Genomic DNA, 17,984 nt, shown 5'->3' on the forward strand with positions numbered 1-17,984 from the left:
AGTTTTAGTTGTGCGTCCTTTTTATACCAGGTAAGCAAAACAGAAAGCGTGTCTAAGGATGGCCGTGCATTATGAACTCTGGTTACATACAAGTTCAACAATAATAACCCCCCCTCTCTCTCTCTCTCTCTCTCTCTCTCTCTCTCTCTATATATATATATATATATATATATATATATATAGTAGTCATATATATATATATCACTACTCCATTTAATCACAAATTAATATACAAAAGTATAAATTTATATGTAAACATTAAGTATTTACTTCAACAGTGCTCAATACGTAGGTAGAGCTAGGTAGTAAGTTGCCATATATATATATATATATATATATATATATATATATATATATATATATATATATATACTAGCAAAAGTACCCGTTGTTGACTGGGTTCAAAAACAGCCTACAGAAAATGGACTCTGATTTATGAAAGTATAATAGGTTATGAAAAGGAAGGGTTGTAAAGAGATAGCTTCCAATTTGGGGGTATCAAAAACAAAGCAAAATATGATGAAAGTAAAAATAAAATAGATAAACCCCATGATTTATGATACCATACATGTTCACACTGAAACCCTTATCACAATATTCTGTGGATCTATATTAAAAATCCTTGTTAAACTTTGTGATATATTTCCATTCTATGAAGGTCAGGCTCGAACGAACACCATAATTTTATAATACCATATTTCTTCAAACTGAAACATAATTATCAAAGTATACTTACGCAGATAGATATGAAAAGTCTTTATTAAAGTTTGTGCCTATTACCATTCTATGGAGGCCAGGCGCGAACGCAGACCCCACAATTTTATTATACCATCCTTATTTAAGTTAAAACATACTTATCAAAGTATTCTTATGTACATCTATATCAAAAATACTTGTAAACGTTTTTTTTTTTTAATTTTTAAATTTTTTATTTCTATACTTTGTGGACCAGGCGTGTATGCAAACCCCACAATTTTAATAAATCATCATTATGCCAGATCAAACATACCAATTCCTTCTATCATATGTGATTAGTTTTCTATAATAGTCAACCATATAGGAGTCTGTTCGTGACCAGACACACACACAGACGTTTAGCTTTATATATATATATATATATATATATATATATATATATATATATATATATATATATATATATATATTATTGGAATCCTTTTAGATGAGTAATTTGTGTATTTATTAATCACCTGAAGAAGGTCAAAGGATGAGTTGGCTGAAACGTGGTGAAACAACAACAATTATGAAGATAACAGTCCGCAAATAAAAAAATAATAAATCTGTTTTTGTTATAGTGATATAAATTTTTTTTGTTTTGTTTTATACTACCTGATGATAAGAGTTTATAGAAGTAATAGATTGTCGGTTGAATGATGAAAAATATAATGAGAGGATTTAAAATGATGACTAGAACTGACAAAATTTGATTACTTATAAAGATGGTTTATGTCAAGACTTATGTGAGAAAAGGCTCAGGTAAAACTTTGGTTTATCTTTATGACTGATTTGATGTTCTTATATGTTGATAAATTAAAAGATATTCCTGAATTTCTTCCAGTCATCACTGCATAAAACTTGATATCATAAAAGGTAATGCAGAATCCTATGGAGGTCTATTTTTTGAATTAAAAACTTAGAGCTATGATATGAAAGGTAAAGACCTGAGAGAGAGCAAGATGGAGCAGGTGTTAGTAAGAATTGGGAGTATATGGAGTCAGTTCAGAAAATTTATCATTTGTAACGTGTTGAGTAAACTCACCAAGTTAATAATAATTTAAAAAAAAAGGGGGGGATATTGAGCGATTGGGTTTGAAATGAGTAGGGAGAGAAAAACAAAACAAAATAAAAACAAATGGCGAGATGAATATAAACAATGGCATATGTGCATTCACGTGCTACAAAGTTTACAAGCATGAGAGAAGAGGAGAGTAAAACGCACACAGAGTATCATGCCATCTGCTTCCTTTTGTCTTTCTTAACATCACCAACAAGAGAGAGAGAGAGAGAGAGAGATAACTGCTGTGGTTGACAGCTTTGCTGTTTTGTTTCCCCATATTTCACCAGGATGTTGGTTAAAACAGTAATAAAGGGGGCGAGAATGCGAGCATGTGATGTTATAAAAAGAAGAGAAGGAAAAGAAAAGTAAAAAAAAAAACAAAAAAAATTTGGAGACAGCAGACAACACATTGCTGTGGAGGGTGGGATGTTTTAGACAGCTTAGTTTTGAGACTGAAATGTTATGGAAAGTGAGATCAGAAAAAACATAATTTATTATTAAATTATGTTTTTTCGGATCAAATGATAGTTATGAAAAATTTAATGTTCCACCAGAAGAAAATGTGAAGAGATAAGTGAATAGCCACTGTGAATTGTCAATAAATATGTTTTAAATGTTATGGACGATGTGCAGTCTCTATGGAAAAAAACAAAGAAAACATTGATTTATATTTTCATTATATTTTATTCCTGTTGAATTACAGGATTAAATTGCTTATGCTATGGTCCACGTTTCTTTTGTCAATTACCTTAATCCGTTTGTTTTCCTGGAAACACTAGTACAATATTTAGAAAACATACCTGGGAACCAAATTCTGGCAAAATATGAATGTTAGTATTAATAGCTGTGACACATTACTAACTAGCAGAGCATTACCACTGTTGATCAAGGGAAGAGTTTCATATCAGGCATGTGTATGCAGGGTGATGATGCATGAAAGTGAAAGCTGGTTAGTGGAGCCATACGCTGCACTCAGAAGAATGGTACGATGAATGTGTAGTGTGAGTCGAGTTAAGGTTAGATCTGATGACATCAAAGATTACATCGTGTAGAACAGATGATGTGGCCATGTTGAAAGAATGGATGAGAGTTCTTGGGTTAGAACAATTGAGGAAGCAAAGGCAACCCACAGGGGAAGGCCAAGTAAAACATGGGGGGGGGATGTCAATTTCTAAAAGCGGCTAACAAATGTTAGCATATAAAACGAACCAAAGCAGATGAGTATTTACTTTTTGTGATGGATCGCTTATTTCATTTCGTTTGGATAATTATTTTGCATTTTTGTTTTCTGTCAGGTGTCTACCATATTGGAAGATTACAACAAACGCGTGGTGAAAATCCAGCCAACAGTTATGTGATGCCATCAGCAAAAGTCTGGAAAGGGGTCAGTGCCTTGGTGAAATGAAAAAAATAATCCCAAATCTTGTAAAGGTCCGCTGCTTGATTCCAAGAATATTCCTGGGAGTTTCTGGAATTGGAAACAGCAGAAGCTCTATGTGTGCACCATGCCTGCAATATTGGTGCAACTGGTCTTACGAACTGACTTGGTGGCCTCTGGAAGCTGCCTTACCTGCCCGGGGGCCACTTGGTGATACAAGGAATCAGGAGATGTGTGGCTGACAAATATTTATCAATTCTGGGTTTCCACTAGGGAGAAATGGTTCAAACCTTAAATAATGGGGGGAGAGAGAGAGAGAGAGAGAGAGAGAGTGAGAGAGAGTATGCAAATCAGGTTAAGGGAAATTGGATTTGGGAGAGGTAAAAACCTTATAGAATTTTATAAAAATAGTTATAATTGTGAGAAAGCAAAAAGAAATCAGCTGATTCTATTTAGAAAAAATCGAACTAAAAAGGTGAAGATTGTTTGGGGTTAGAGAAAATTCTTTAAGGTTTGTGAGAAAGTTTCCTTCCCTACAGATAGGACCTAGTGACAGCCTCAGTTGCTATTGAATGGTATTAAGATATTTCAATAAAATGATAGCTAACGTTTGACATCAGAATATATTTACATATATATCAATTGTAGGTAACGGTCACTTTCTCAACATTCTCACTCAAGTAGCTGTTTCAGTGGAATAAGTGATCTTTCATAAATTGCTGATTCTGATTTTAGGTTCATCATAAACACACACATACATGCACATACCAGTAGCCAGAGATTTAATTATTCTATATAATTACTTCTTCACTTTTTAAAATCATTTGGATTTCAATTCTCTCATTGAATTGAATAACTTACACAAATTTGAATAAAGGAAAGACAGAAATGATTGCATGATGCATTCAAATAATTCAAATAATTCAATAGCAACTGATGCCACGACAACACTTTGTGCTTGCAGGAGTGAAAGTGTTGCACCACCCCACTCCCGAAACAAGCAGCAGACCGAGATTCACCAAGAGCCAGATATTCTTCAGAGCTGGCAGAGGCAGCTTAGAAATTGTCAAGACTGTTTACGTTCCATTTTTCAGATTTAAATTAAGGCAGCATAAAAAGGTATTCAAATGAAAACATTCTAAAATTATTCCCTCATAGAAAACTGAAAACTGGTTAGAGAACATTTAAAAAATATATATAATAATAGCATTCAGACAAACTAAAGTTCACTTTTAACACGCAACTTCTTTTTCCTTTCTATTCCATTATATTTTGTGGCAGAACAACTTCTGACCCACCCAGGCGCCAGGGTGGGTCATTCTCAGTAGATCCATAAGAGATTAAAAAAAAAAAACAAAAAAAAAAAAAACAACATAATCTTGCTCCTTTCTCCCTTAACAATATTTACTGAGATGGGACCAGTTCTTCAAATGAACATAAATATCTTTTCTTTTCAATTGTTTCTTTTGTGGTAGTTAATGACAATTGGCAGGTGATATATCAGCATGACATCATCATTTCTGGCCAGGAAGGAGGGAATCTGATTGGTTGCCTTTGACCTTTTTCAAACCAGCTTTGGTTCAGATCCAACTGCAGTCCTATTGGATGATGGGAAGGCCAGACCCAGTAAAATGGAATTCTGAACCAGAAAATAGTTTGAATTGGTTAAAGATAATGGATCAGATTCTCTTTTTTTTATTTAAAGCTGTGTTCTCAGCCAATATCGCCTCCCCCTCCATTAACACATGTCTAACTTCTAGGTAAAGCAACACAATGAAAAGATCACTCATTATAGATCTAATCTGTCAATGGTATTCTTTTTTAATATAATAGGAGTTCCTGTTTGAGAGGGTCAATGTGCTTTGAATTTCTGCCTGTAATTCACTCGTTGATTACTTTGGCAGTTTGGATAGATTGTTAGTCTAAAAAGGTATACTGTTAGGAGTGACAAAGTGAGTTGTGTGCAGTCGGATATGTGAGGGGGGAGTTAGTCATGTCTAGAAACTTTTCATCTTGTTTTTTCTACCACAATTGAAACTCTTTCAAATCCCCTCGTTTCATTTGAGGTCACCTTTTTTCATTTCATGTCCCCTTACAAAAATGGCTGTGGTGTTGGATTTTCATTCCAGACCTGGTTCCATTTCATCTGTACAGTCTTTTTTTTTTTTTTTTTTTGGTTTGTTTTTTTTTTTTTCCATCCTAGGTTTGGGGGAAGATAGCTCTTGCAAAATAAGGTTTGAAATACACAAAAATAGGGTGGAAAGCTGGGTACTTATTTATTTTGTACATAAGAGGGGGTGACTGATTCATCCTCGCAGTGTACATTTGGATTTATTCATTGGGACCCCTTTCTGTGATAAGGGAGACAATCTTCCGACAACTAAAACATGTACATTTTTGACTCATAAACTGATTTTGGGACCATTCAAGGGAGAGAAAAAAAGTGACCACTGGGCAGAGACAAGGCAATTTTTTCAAGTTTACATGAGCATAGTGGGCAAGTCGATAGAGCATGCAGCAACAGCAAGGTGCCAATAACTTAGAATTTCTTTCAGAATTTTTTTTTTTAATATTTAAATTAAATTGTTAATTTATTTCCATTCCTGTCGCAAATTCAAGAATTTTTTTTTTTCTGATAAAAGTCATTAAGTTTTTTATTTGTTTAAAAAAGTCCAAAGCTGCTAAGTGACAAACCTTTTAATTTATATTAAGTGTTACAGAAGGAGAGGGAGACCCTGCTACTAATTTATAAATGTTTTCTCGTTTTATTGGAGAAAGACTTACTTTGAATTAAAACTTATATTATTTTCTGCATAGAGCAGTTCTCTTATTAGATAATTTCTGCTGAATTGTGGTCTCTTTTTCCCCAAATGGTCCCGTCTTATTCCCTGGGGTGGAGGAGAAGTTGGCTACCTGACAGGTAATGCGTAGAGGTACAAATCATTGTGTCTACAAGGCAGATAGGCTAAAGAAATAAACTGACACAGATATTAAGAGTAGGCATTTTATTAGAATTATATATATGTATAATATATATTTATTTTTTTTTTGTAATGGAAATTCTGAAGTCGGACAAATAGAAAGACTAGCATCATTTTATTTTCAAAGAAATCAAATTATTGCAATTACTAATAATTAATTATAATATATATTTTTTCATTTAAATCAACTTCAGTAGAAACATTACATTTACCCTTTAAAAATAAACAAGTCAACTATTTCAAGGTAACCAACTACAAATGTTTAAGTCAATATGTTTAATATAGTTTTTATATAAGATATTGTCAGTTATTTGTGACAGACACACTGTATGCTCCTGCCTGCCATTATCTCCTCCAAATGGTACCATCACAAAACATAAAACCCCAATCACTCTCTACCAAGGAAAGAACTTTGGCATCCATGCTGAAAAGTCTTTATGTTCATCAGCTTTGCTTCTGCCTCTGAAAACAAAACAAAAAAAATACTTAAGAGGCAAATTAGTAAATGGTTGTGCTGCAATGTGAAGCGTTGAACAAGAGCCAGAGCCACTATCTCTACTGCCTGATGTGTCCAACCAACAAATACTGGAAGATTTTTTACACCAATCAAATGTGCATTAAATGTAAATATTTGCACACATTGTCTTCTCTCTTTATTTTACTGCATGTAATTTATGTTACAAACCATTTTTTTTAGATGAGGATTGATAATTTGCATTATTCAAGCTACTGTTCTCATCTTGAATATTATTCTCACATTTCAGTCAATGTAACCTACGACCTTCTTTGGGTGTATCATGTCAAACTTGGTAATCTGTACAGAATTTTAACTTTTTTTTTAAAGACATCACTTTAGCCAATGCATGATGCCACTTGATCTAAAAAAGTTAAACAGAATGAAATATGATCAACACAAAGACAGAAGATGCCTATTAATTTTAGTCTTGAAAGGATTAAGATTATAATTAAAGATTATAATGCTAGGAGAGAAAAGGGTCATTTGGAAGAGAGCTCCATAAAGTTGCAATTCTATGAAAGAAGATACTGAAATAATGAGTTGAACAAGCTAAAAAAAAAAAAAAAAAAAAAAAAAAAAAAAAACACGAAAATAACTCCTGAACACATGCCATATTAGAACTTATAGAAGTGATGAAGACTTGCAACAACTTTGGTAAGTGAGAGGAAAAGAAAAAAAAGAGACCCATCAAATTAGAGATGTTATTTAACAGATGAAAGGCTAAGTAATAATCAGTCCTAAATACATCTTTTTCGAGGTTCAATCTTCAATACAGGCGATATTAAGAGGATTTAAACCTTGTGGATAAAGTTTAATTTGAAACCGAATTCAACAAGATTCACCTGAAAAAGATTGGATGTTACATTGATCGAAACATTGTGTGAATAACATCCAAGATGAGAAAAGTAGTGTGTATAATCCAAACGCATCTAATCTGTTTTTCTTTACCTTCAACTCTTTCCTTTATACGATGAAAAAAAAAACAGTTGTTTGCCTTTTTCTTCAACATCATTTGTGTATTCCTCTACTGTGCAGCAGAAAGGATGACACTGGTGTTTCTCCAAATATTAGCCAGAGAAATTCTCCAGAGCAACGATTCAGATTTTTAACGTTCTCTCTTTAAAAAGGAATTCCTTCTCCAAAGATAAAGATTAAAACCAAACACACATCTAATGTAAAACCGCACCTATGCACCGCATACATCTTCAAACATAGATGAAGTGCTTATAATCGTAGAAAAAGATACCAAATGCTAAAATGAAGATGGCAAATTGAACCGCACATACATACAAGACTGGATGGCAACTTTAAGACAAAATTGATGGTGTCTGAAACCTGTTAGGAACAAAAGATCTTGTCCTACTCACTGCCGATTCATTCATAGGAAATGGTAAAATCAGGTGTCATCACATTTTGCAAGATTAGCATCACTCCTATCTTTAAGATCTGATAGACTAAAAATGAAGATATACAGAAAACAAAATATATATATATAAATATATATAAAACTTACTGCAACCAGTCTTGCTTGAAAATGCAAGTGGATTTGACATATTTAAAGATAAAATCAAATGTATATAAATTAATTATACTAGTGTTTCATCCTTTTGGGAATCATTAGTGCAGGGTGTCACGATTAACACCAGTCAATGTCTGGTTTCATTAGCAAAGATCTAATCCATGCGGCTACTGTAAACCGCGAGCAATACTGTTGAAATTTAAACATTTATTCTTTAAATGTTTTTTAACATCTGTCAGAGTGATCTAATCATTATATGATTATCTGTCCGTATGAGCTAAATTGACCGACTTATTTCAACTAAAAGTGCTCAACGATAAAAAAATGAGTTTCTTAAGGGGCTGACATTATTTACTATAATAATTATTAAATACCGACAGACACTAGTGTTTCATCCTTTTGGGAATCATCAATGCAGGTTGTCACAATTAACACCAGTCGATAGATTCAAACCCGAATATATATATATATATATATATATATATATATACACACACACACACACACACACACACACACACACAGCATTGCCCGGGTGTTTGGAGGTGTGTGTTGAGTAAAAAAAAAAAAAAAAAGTGGTAGTAGGAAGGCAGGCTCAAACCCTTACCGCAAAGGAGGAAAAGAACAGAAAAAAACTGACGTCTTAGCTGTTACGACCACCGCCAAACCAGAAGTGACGTAAGTTTAAATTAAGGCTAGACAATCGAAAAGACTTTTGAAAATATCGGTGAAAAAAAGCGACCCCTCCCCTCCCTGTAGAAAAGTGCCCAGTTGAGGGTGAAGAAATTAATGTTTTTAACCAATTTTTTGATATTTGTCGTCTGAAGGGGCAAGCTTCAAAACGATACTGATCTTGTGAAAATCCATCGCCTCTGCCGAAAGTTTTAGGGAGACATGCAAACATACGTATACATTGGTAGCTCAAATTTTTTACCCAAACTGATTAAAAAGCTTACCCTATCTCTGAATACGTTTTATGTAAAATTTCAAATGTTTAGATCAGAAATTGTCCAAGTAATTTGGTAGAGACTGCAGCAGTCAATTTTTTTTTAAAACTTTGACCCTTTAACATTTATTGCTTTGGGCTCAAATCAAGTTATTAAGTTGATCCATGTCCAAGAAACCTATATGTAAAATTTCAATTGTTTATACCCAAAACTGCCGGAGTAGTTTGGTAGAGTTATCAAAGGAAAATCGTTGAACTTTGACCCCTTAACAGCAAAATTTCTGGCAGAAAATGGATGATAAAGATTTCCCCAAATCTCCATAACCTGTATATTAAATTTCGAGTCTGTAGACTGAAAATTGGCAGTTATTGTGTAGGGAAATGTACACAGACAGACACTTTCACAAATATATAGTAGAACCCTGGGATACAACATTAAAAATTAGTAACAAAATACAGTACAGTATATAATACATATGTATATAATCAAATAACATAAATAACACGGTAAGGCAGAGCAAATACCATAACCAGGGTCCAGAGAAACATTGTATTTCACATCATAACCTGAATAAAACCATATCCTAGAGCCACCGTATACCAGGGTTTTACTGTATATGTGTGTGCTAACCCACCCATTTTTCTTAAAATCCAAAAGAATTATGATAATGTATGGAAGTGAAACGTAGATAGCGATGGCTGAAGACATGCATGGATAGAAATGATAGGAGGATGATACAATGAATTTGTAATGTGAATCTGAAAGACAAACTAAGATCTGATGAACTTAAGAGGATAAATGGGTGACTTAGATTGTATAAGTTCTTGAAACAGGCCAAGGAAAACAAGTTTTTCAAGTATACAAAAAATACCAGTGTCCATTATGGTCACCTGTCTTGAAAAAGTACAAAACAATACTGGAAAATAAAATGGAAGAATTTGCCTGGAATCAGACATCGATTAATTTTTGAGTTTCTTTATAAGTTCCAGCCTAAAATGTGAGATATTTTCTCAAATCAAAATCATGTAATGAGTTTAGATCAAAATTAGATTAAGTGTTCTTGATCTAAGGTTTAGTAGCATTACATCTTATTAAAGGGTGGTGCAAAATTTTTTACTCAAGGAATTAATTTTAAGGCAAATATTCTCATATTTATATATTAAAAATAGCTTTATTTTGCCATTATATGTAGATAGTTGTTTAGCTTTAAACCCATATTGATTTTTGTTCATTTGATTGTCATCATGTTCTTCTCGGTATCATACAAACAATGGGAATTATTAAGCACAGGTTGAAGTTTACCGGATTTTATTAACTTAATATGTTGCTGTTGCAGTGGCTAATCTTCTGGATCTTTCACATGTAATAAAATTTAAAAAATTCTGATTTAACAAGTTCAAATTTTTATTTAAATTTAATTCAGGCCAATGATAAATTGCTTGTAATGATTTTTAATATTTCTTTCGGAAAACGAATGCCAGTTATCAGTTCATTAAACTTACTTTGGAAGGCACTTCATTAAATGTGCAACGCAGACCGGCATGGAAAAACAACAGTTAAACCCGTGATGATAATTAGTAACACATAGCAGCACTAATGATGATGAAATGCATAGGTGTGCATATTTTCTTTTGATTACTAACAGTGTAACAGGTGACAAAGGGCAAATAGAATGAGATGTGCTTGTGGAATGAAGAAGGCTGATGTGTTCAGCACAAAAGTTTCATAATCTGAAGTCAAAGTTCAATTTCTGTACCTGGGAGTACATTTCATTAGTTCTCCAAATCATACTCAAAAATAAATAATACCATGAGTGTCATAAATACAGATTCAGATCCTTGCACTGAAAAAAAAAAAAAAAAGTGCCGTCAGTCTAAAATCCTAGCAAGCAAGATCTGTCAAACAGCCAGAATGCCGATAAAAGATTTTTCGCTACGACTAACTGGATTACATTTATGACTACCTTTCTAATTTTTTTCTTTTTATAAAAGTTGATCTTTCTTCAAATTTCATAAATTTTATTTATAAAAAAAAAAAAAAAAAAAAAAAAAAAAAAAATGCATTTCAATTTCCATTATTTCCTTCATTCTTAAAACCATGGCTTGTGTTAAAACAAATAATGCAGGTATACACTTGTTACTTATTAAAATTTTTTTTGTCACAAAAATATTTTCATTTTAAGAACCAACTACAATATTCTAAAAAATATATAAGCCTTTGTGTATGTAATAGTTTGTTTCTTTCGACTAAAAGAAAGTGTCAGGTTTAGTCTAACGAATTCCTACATACTGCAAAGCGCTATAATATTAAGAAGTTTATATATTACATAAACAAGGGGGTTTAAAACTTGGAATGATATCTTCAGCAAAATTGAAGGACCGAGCTATAAGCTCCGTTTTCTTTTCAATAAAGTTTATTTACACCAATTAAATGAAATTCCTATTTCAGTCACATAAATTATTTACTGAAATGAGTTTTAACATGGCTCCTAAACATTTTATTTACTAAAATCATGCTTTTAAAAGAAATAATGGTGCTTATGCAAAGAAGGTACCATTCTATTTTTTTTAATAAAGTATTTTTAAGTTAAATTCAAGTTTTATGGTATCTTTTGTTGGCGCTTATGTCAACGATCATTAAATCTAAGGGAGATAACCAGCATAGACATAGCAAAAATAAGCATATTTTGCAAGATATAATTTGAGACACTGAAATAATCAGAACAATGAAAGAATGTTAAATGAAAAAAAAAAAAAAAATTGTTTTTCTTTATTTTAGGTAATCAGTCAGTGTCAGGATGATTAAAACTTTTGAAGGAGATTTTGAAGTATTTAAACCGTCAATTTCTGGCTAGGATTAAAGCTTAATTTAATTTTTTTTATATGAAGATTTATTTTGCAAGGTATAATTTGGAGTGCATAATAATTAAAGTACACAAAACAACAAAAATAGAAAACGTTTTTGAAGATTTTGAAGTATTTAGACCATCAATGTAATTTTTTTTTAAGTGAAAATAAAAAAATTAGAAATTTGTTTTCCTTTATTATAGGTAATCAGTCATTTCTGTCTCTGATTAAACTTTATTTTATTTTTTTTCTATTATGTACAAATGTATAACAAAAAACAAAAAATTACGTTCAAAGATTCTGCACAAGATAACGTGTTCGTTTTTTTTTTTTGTTTTGTTTTTTCTCTTAAATAAGGGAAGCATTTTTCTTTGGCTAATTGGACAACAACTTCTTGATTAATTAACAAGTTTATTTAATTTTTGTTGATTAACATCGTTTCATTGTAACAGGTTGTTTACTTTTGTTTTGTGTACGGTAATAATTTTATTTTGTTACTTAACATTGCACGAGCCTTTTCTAGTCTCACACAAAAACACGAGTTTGTTTTGTGTATTAATAAGTTTATTTTGTTACTTAACATTGTTATATTTTAAAGTTTGTTGATTAACTTCGCTAACTTGTTTCCTTTTCGTAAACTGCTTCAGCAATTTCCGGAATTCAGCTACAGTAATCGTGTAATCATTTTTTTTTTTTCATTTAACATTCTTTCATTGTTCTACTGATTATTTCAGCATCCCAAATTACATCTTGCAAAATATGCTTGTTTTTGCTGGTTATCTCCCTTAGATTTAATGATCCGTTGACATAAGCACCCTTTTATTTCATAAATTGTTAGGTACACAATAGTTACTAAACACCTTCTCTCTCTATGTTAAGAGTAAGTTTCTAAATAATATTATTTCAATATGGTACCTTTTCTGCATAAGTACTAAAATAATAAAATAGCAAGTTACATGGTACAGATAACAACGAAATGAAAACTGCTGAAAAAACAGTAATCTTTATGAACTTGAGTAATAGGGTTTTTTTTTACAGCTAGCATCTACTTGTTTATAAAAGATGACTATCTTATTTTTCAGCATAGTTTTCATTTACACATAAATGACATCATATGTTCACAAAATTTGTTTTCTTTTCACCAAAACATGGTTTAAATAAAAATCCAAGAGTATATGGTTTGTGTAGAAAACTAGTTAGTTGCTACTAAACATACATTATAAACAAATCAAAATGTTGATATACCAGGAATGCACGAGAAATCTTTGTTTTTGAACTAAAACACTTTGATGTGAACAAAACTAAAACACAAACAAGGTGTACTACTATAAAGTGTTAAAAACTAATGCAGTTAAAAGAAAAATAATTCACCATAATAAAAAAAAAACTCATCACAAATTATTTATCTTTAAAGAAAAAAATAAAGCATACATCGTTTTATCTTTCTGAAATTTCAAATTTTAATAATATACTTTTAAAAAAGTATAAATATCTCTTACTTTACCGTATTTCCCCAGCAATAAATTCTTTTTTTTAATTGCACAACTTCAAATGGAAAATAATTCCTTGTCATTAGGAAAAGAAGATACAGCCATTTTTGGACAGTTTCCATAATTATCCTCTGCAATTCAATGCAACAGAAGTTGCATTGAATTGCAGAGGGAAATTTATTCCATGATTTTAGTGGAGGGACCATGTATATTTACAACGACCACAGTAATAGCTGAGAAGAAACGGTTGATATAAATAGTTCAGTGTTTGAAAGTAAATAAATGTTAGTGTGATATAAAAGGTTACCTTTTTTTTTTTTTAATGTTTCATTGAATATTTATAAAAATGTAACATTCCTCTTTTTTGTTGGGAGGAAAAGTACTCTTCATATATATATATATATATATATATATATATATATAAGGGAGATTTGATATCTGTGCCTAAAACGTAAACTATACTGTTACTTCTATTAATTGTCCTATTGTAGTATCTTTTAATGCTCAATTCAGGAGGTGGGAGTAGTGTAGTATTTGTTTGTCATGATACCATTCTGCCAGGTAACTAGTCGTCTTCAGTGACACATAAGCCATATCACATTGCCTGACAAGGACTTTTGGTTTTTGCCAACCAATTGCCCAAAATATTAGCATGTTCAGTGTAACAACTATGTAATATTTGTCTATATAAATAAAAATATTATATGTCTTGGAAGTTTTTAAATACAAAAGAAACTTATTTAAGTTTTATATTTTTTATCATTCGTTAAAAAACTATTTAGTCAGTAAGTCATTAAATAACCTGCAATCACTGAATCAACTTGCTTTCTCAAATTTACTATAGTACTAATGGTAATTTAAGGGATCATCTACCATGTTTACCATGAAATACTGTTTTGGAGGTTTGAAAACAAAACAGTATCATGGCTCCTCAGCAGTGTTGATCAAACAGCACCTCTTAATATTAAGAAAAAAATGTTACAGATATTAGATCTAGTTTCCTATTCTTAATTTGGCTAGCCTATTCATGTTATAAAAATGAATTCCTTACCTGTGAGATTCATGTTTCCAAATTCAAAATGGATATATATTTTAATTTACCAGTCTTGTATTTATAAGATTAGGATTATTTCATTTGACTACTTATCACCCCCTACTATGATTAGTATTTTGTATATTTACATTCTTATTTATTGAAAATTAAAAATACAAAGGTTAAAAATATTTTTTTTTTATACAATACATTTTATACATTACTAATAGTTTTGAATTTCCTTTATTAATATATTCTGGTTAATTTTATACGATTCAAAAGCATCAAGATAACGGAGAAATGCTTTATTTAACTCTTTAAATATTTTAGTTTTATCCTCACCTTGTTTTATCATCCTTATTATTAAGCTAGAAACTGGGGGTATAAAATCTTAATTTTAAAGTAATGTGAACTATTCTCAAAAACTTTGACATAATGGTTCCATAAAACATAAAAACAGGACAGGTACTATCTTTATGGGTAAAATAACCCTGTTTAAATATTATAAAAACAAACAAGTTCTTAAAAAAAAAAAAATTTGAGGTGGGGGGGGGACGTTTGAATTCGAATCCTTGAGGTGAAAGCGGAAAAAAAAAAAAAAAAAAAAAAAAAACCTGATGAATTAACTAAAAAGTGAATTAGGTCAAACATCAATCCCGCAGTGAACTTTGTTTTGGTTTAGTTTCCCCAAGATGTCGGGTCGAAAACCAGTTCCCCATAAAAAAAAAAAAAAAATAGGGGTGTCCATATAAAAGCAATTGTCTGATATAAGGTTTCCACCGCATTGATCAAAAGCCGATTGCTTTCTGGACATTCCAGCACGATGCCGAGAACACGCAACGTTCAAATTTGCTCTCACTTTATTTATACTAAAAAGCAGGACAAACAGGCGACACGGCGAAATAGTATGAATCATAAAAGTAGACGTAAATAAATCTAGACGCGACGCATGTTCCCAAATCGTAGATATTATCTAGGGGGTATATAAACAGTTCTAAGCAATAGTAACCCCCCCCCCCCTCCCCGGGCCATCGGCGAAAAAAGCCTTTTCGAGACATACAAAAATGCGTGCAGTGCATTTTTGTATGTCTCGAAAACCCTAACCCTGGAAATTTAATTTATAATTAATTTAAACACTTTAGATATAGCTTTACTTAAAGGTTTAGTAATGCACGTCTTTGAACCTAGAATAAATTTAGCGCTGACTGGATTTTTATTTTTTGTGCATTTTAGGTATCCAATACATACATGGAAGTTGTTTTTTCTTCTAACTTTAATCCTACTTTTTCACTAATAATACTATTATTCAGAATAATGCTACCTAAATTAATATTACTTTATAGATATCTGAAACGTTACCTATAATTCCTACTTTCAATAAACGTTGTATATACTATTTTTTACATATAAAAACTATATTGTTTGCCGCTTTATCAATAGGAACTATTACTAACTTATCTTGAAGCATTTTAAGTTCCTCCAGTATTTCTGAATTTTAAGAAACACTATATTTGAGAAAAAGCGTTAAATCTATTCTGTAGTCATAGTACTCTTGCAAGGCATTATCTCTTCCTTTAGGAGGAGGCAGTGTATGTCAATAAGAAACTGTCATAATTGGTTGTTTATAATCAAACTCAACACTTACACTATACTAGTAGGAACATGTCCCCACTAGTCATATTTCTGCTAGTTTATAAACATGTTTTTTGTTGTTTTTTTATTACTATACATGTTGATCACTACTAAATATGCATAACAGCTGATTGGGATGAGAAGGGTTGATATGTTCAACACAAGTTATATAACCTGAAGTCTGTAAGTTCAATCCCTGTACAAGGTAGTAAGTTCTTTCTCTTCAATCACACCAAAAAGTAAATTTCACTAAATAACACCAGAAAAGAAACTGCTCATATAAATAATTCAGTGCTTAAATGTAAATATATTACTGTGATATAAAAACGGTTATCTATTTTTATGCTTCATTGATTTGTTTGAGAAAAAAAAGTCACATTTGTTAGAACAGATAATTTATTAAGTGTGAGGGAAAGTTCAAAAAAACTAAATCTCATTTTTCTGTTAAATGTTTAATTTTATCGCTTTTATATGGTAAAAAAAAAATTTTCATAAAGAAATTTCTTTTTCAAGAAAAAAAGTAAACAAAATTAATTTTCAATCCTTGTATATTGATACTCAGGTTTAATGGCAGTTTTGATCATTACAGTATTTACAAAAAGAAAATTAGTTTTGCAATAATAAAAACAAGAAGATTTTTCGACAAAGAAAATCAAGATTTATTTTGGTGAAAACATCTGAAACCCAATGAGACGGCATCATACACGGGAAGAAAATAACATCAAGAAACAGAAGAAAACTTCACAATAAATCAAAACATTTAAAAAATAAAAACATTTTTAAAAGTGAACATGAAGAAAATTGTTGGATGGGGCAGAATTTCTGAATGAGAATATTTTTTATCATTTATTCTTGAAATTTGACTAGAGACAACCTGCAACAAAATGATGGGGTGGGGTATAGAGGAGGCAAGAAGTGAAATTTGGCCCCCAACCTGCTTTTTGAAAGTCAACACAAAAGAAGTAGGGGGGGGGGTGAATACGAAAAATAATCAGCAGTAACTAAAGAAATTTCTTTCTTTCAGGGAGCAAAAATGAAAAAGTGGACACATTTCTCTCTAACACGGCTTACACATGTGACCAGTGGGTACCACTTGAGAAAGTGGTCTTTATATTCATGTAGAACTAACTTTTTTTGATGACCTATTTTTTTAAGGTCTGACTTCAGAAAGTAATACAAACGGTTTTAATTCTTAAAGTATTACATGCAAATAACATCTTTATATCATAAAAAAATAACAGTTAAATAGTTGGAGTAAATTAATTCACCTTATCAAGTGAGAGGGAGAATAACTTTTAGTATCAAGCTCAAAGAGCAGTGAGAAATGAATCTTTTTCTTCTTAAAAGGGCCAACCAGTTTTCAATTGTGAGGTTGGGGATTGTGAACTTCAGAGAGGTTGCAAAACTATAAAGATAATCTTCTAATTAAGGTAATAATCAACACTTCTTACCCGAGAGTGAATAAATCTAAAGTGGAAAAGGGTAAAAAGATCACTTAAAATGAAAATACACAATTGAGTTATTTCCCTTTCTGTTCCATTGTGCTAAAAACAGGATGGAAGGGCAAGTCCCTGTGCTAGCTGTGTTCAGAAATTCACTGCTTGTACATACTCATTAAGACACAAAGTTCTCACGATTTAGTTTTTATTCAAAAATAATTTATTTCTGTTTTGATGGTTACTTAAAAAGCATTTGAAAATATTGTTCTTCTATTTAAGATTAAGACTTTGGTCTCATTTTGGAGTGTGGTCGCAAAAAGTATGAAGTTGAACTGAAATTGTTACTGGAAATGAGTCAGAACTTACTGAATTATAGTTGGATATTATTTTCTGATATTGTTAAA

The 17,984-nt window shown here is 31.3% G+C and overlaps 2 protein-coding genes across 14 annotated transcripts in view; one reads left to right on the forward strand and one right to left on the reverse strand.

Moving 5' to 3' along the window:
* Window positions 1-4,548, forward strand: part of LOC145279902 (uncharacterized) — a 378,849-nt gene extending 374,301 nt beyond the window's left edge. For all 12 annotated transcript variants that reach the window (XM_080131434.1, XM_080131438.1, XM_080131441.1 and 9 more), the window contains one exon: window positions 3,094-4,548. The gene's annotated coding sequence lies outside the window, so the exon portion shown is untranslated. The remainder of the gene's footprint in view (window positions 1-3,093) is intronic.
* A 6,316-nt stretch (window positions 4,549-10,864) lies between these two features.
* The window catches only part of LOC145279904 (putative E3 ubiquitin-protein ligase RNF144A-A), a 136,537-nt gene continuing 129,417 nt past the window's right edge, over window positions 10,865-17,984 (reverse strand). Inside the window, exon 12 of one of the 2 annotated variants that reach the window (XR_013868480.1) lies at window positions 10,865-10,983. The gene's annotated coding sequence lies outside the window, so the exon portion shown is untranslated. The remainder of the gene's footprint in view (window positions 10,984-17,984) is intronic. The other variant, XR_013868481.1, reaches the window with a different exon arrangement.

Source organism: Euprymna scolopes, chromosome 7 (assembly GCF_053919585.1).
Source record: "Euprymna scolopes isolate OS-2025 chromosome 7, ASM5391958v1, whole genome shotgun sequence".
Taxonomy (NCBI): domain Eukaryota; kingdom Metazoa; phylum Mollusca; class Cephalopoda; order Sepiida; family Sepiolidae; genus Euprymna; species Euprymna scolopes.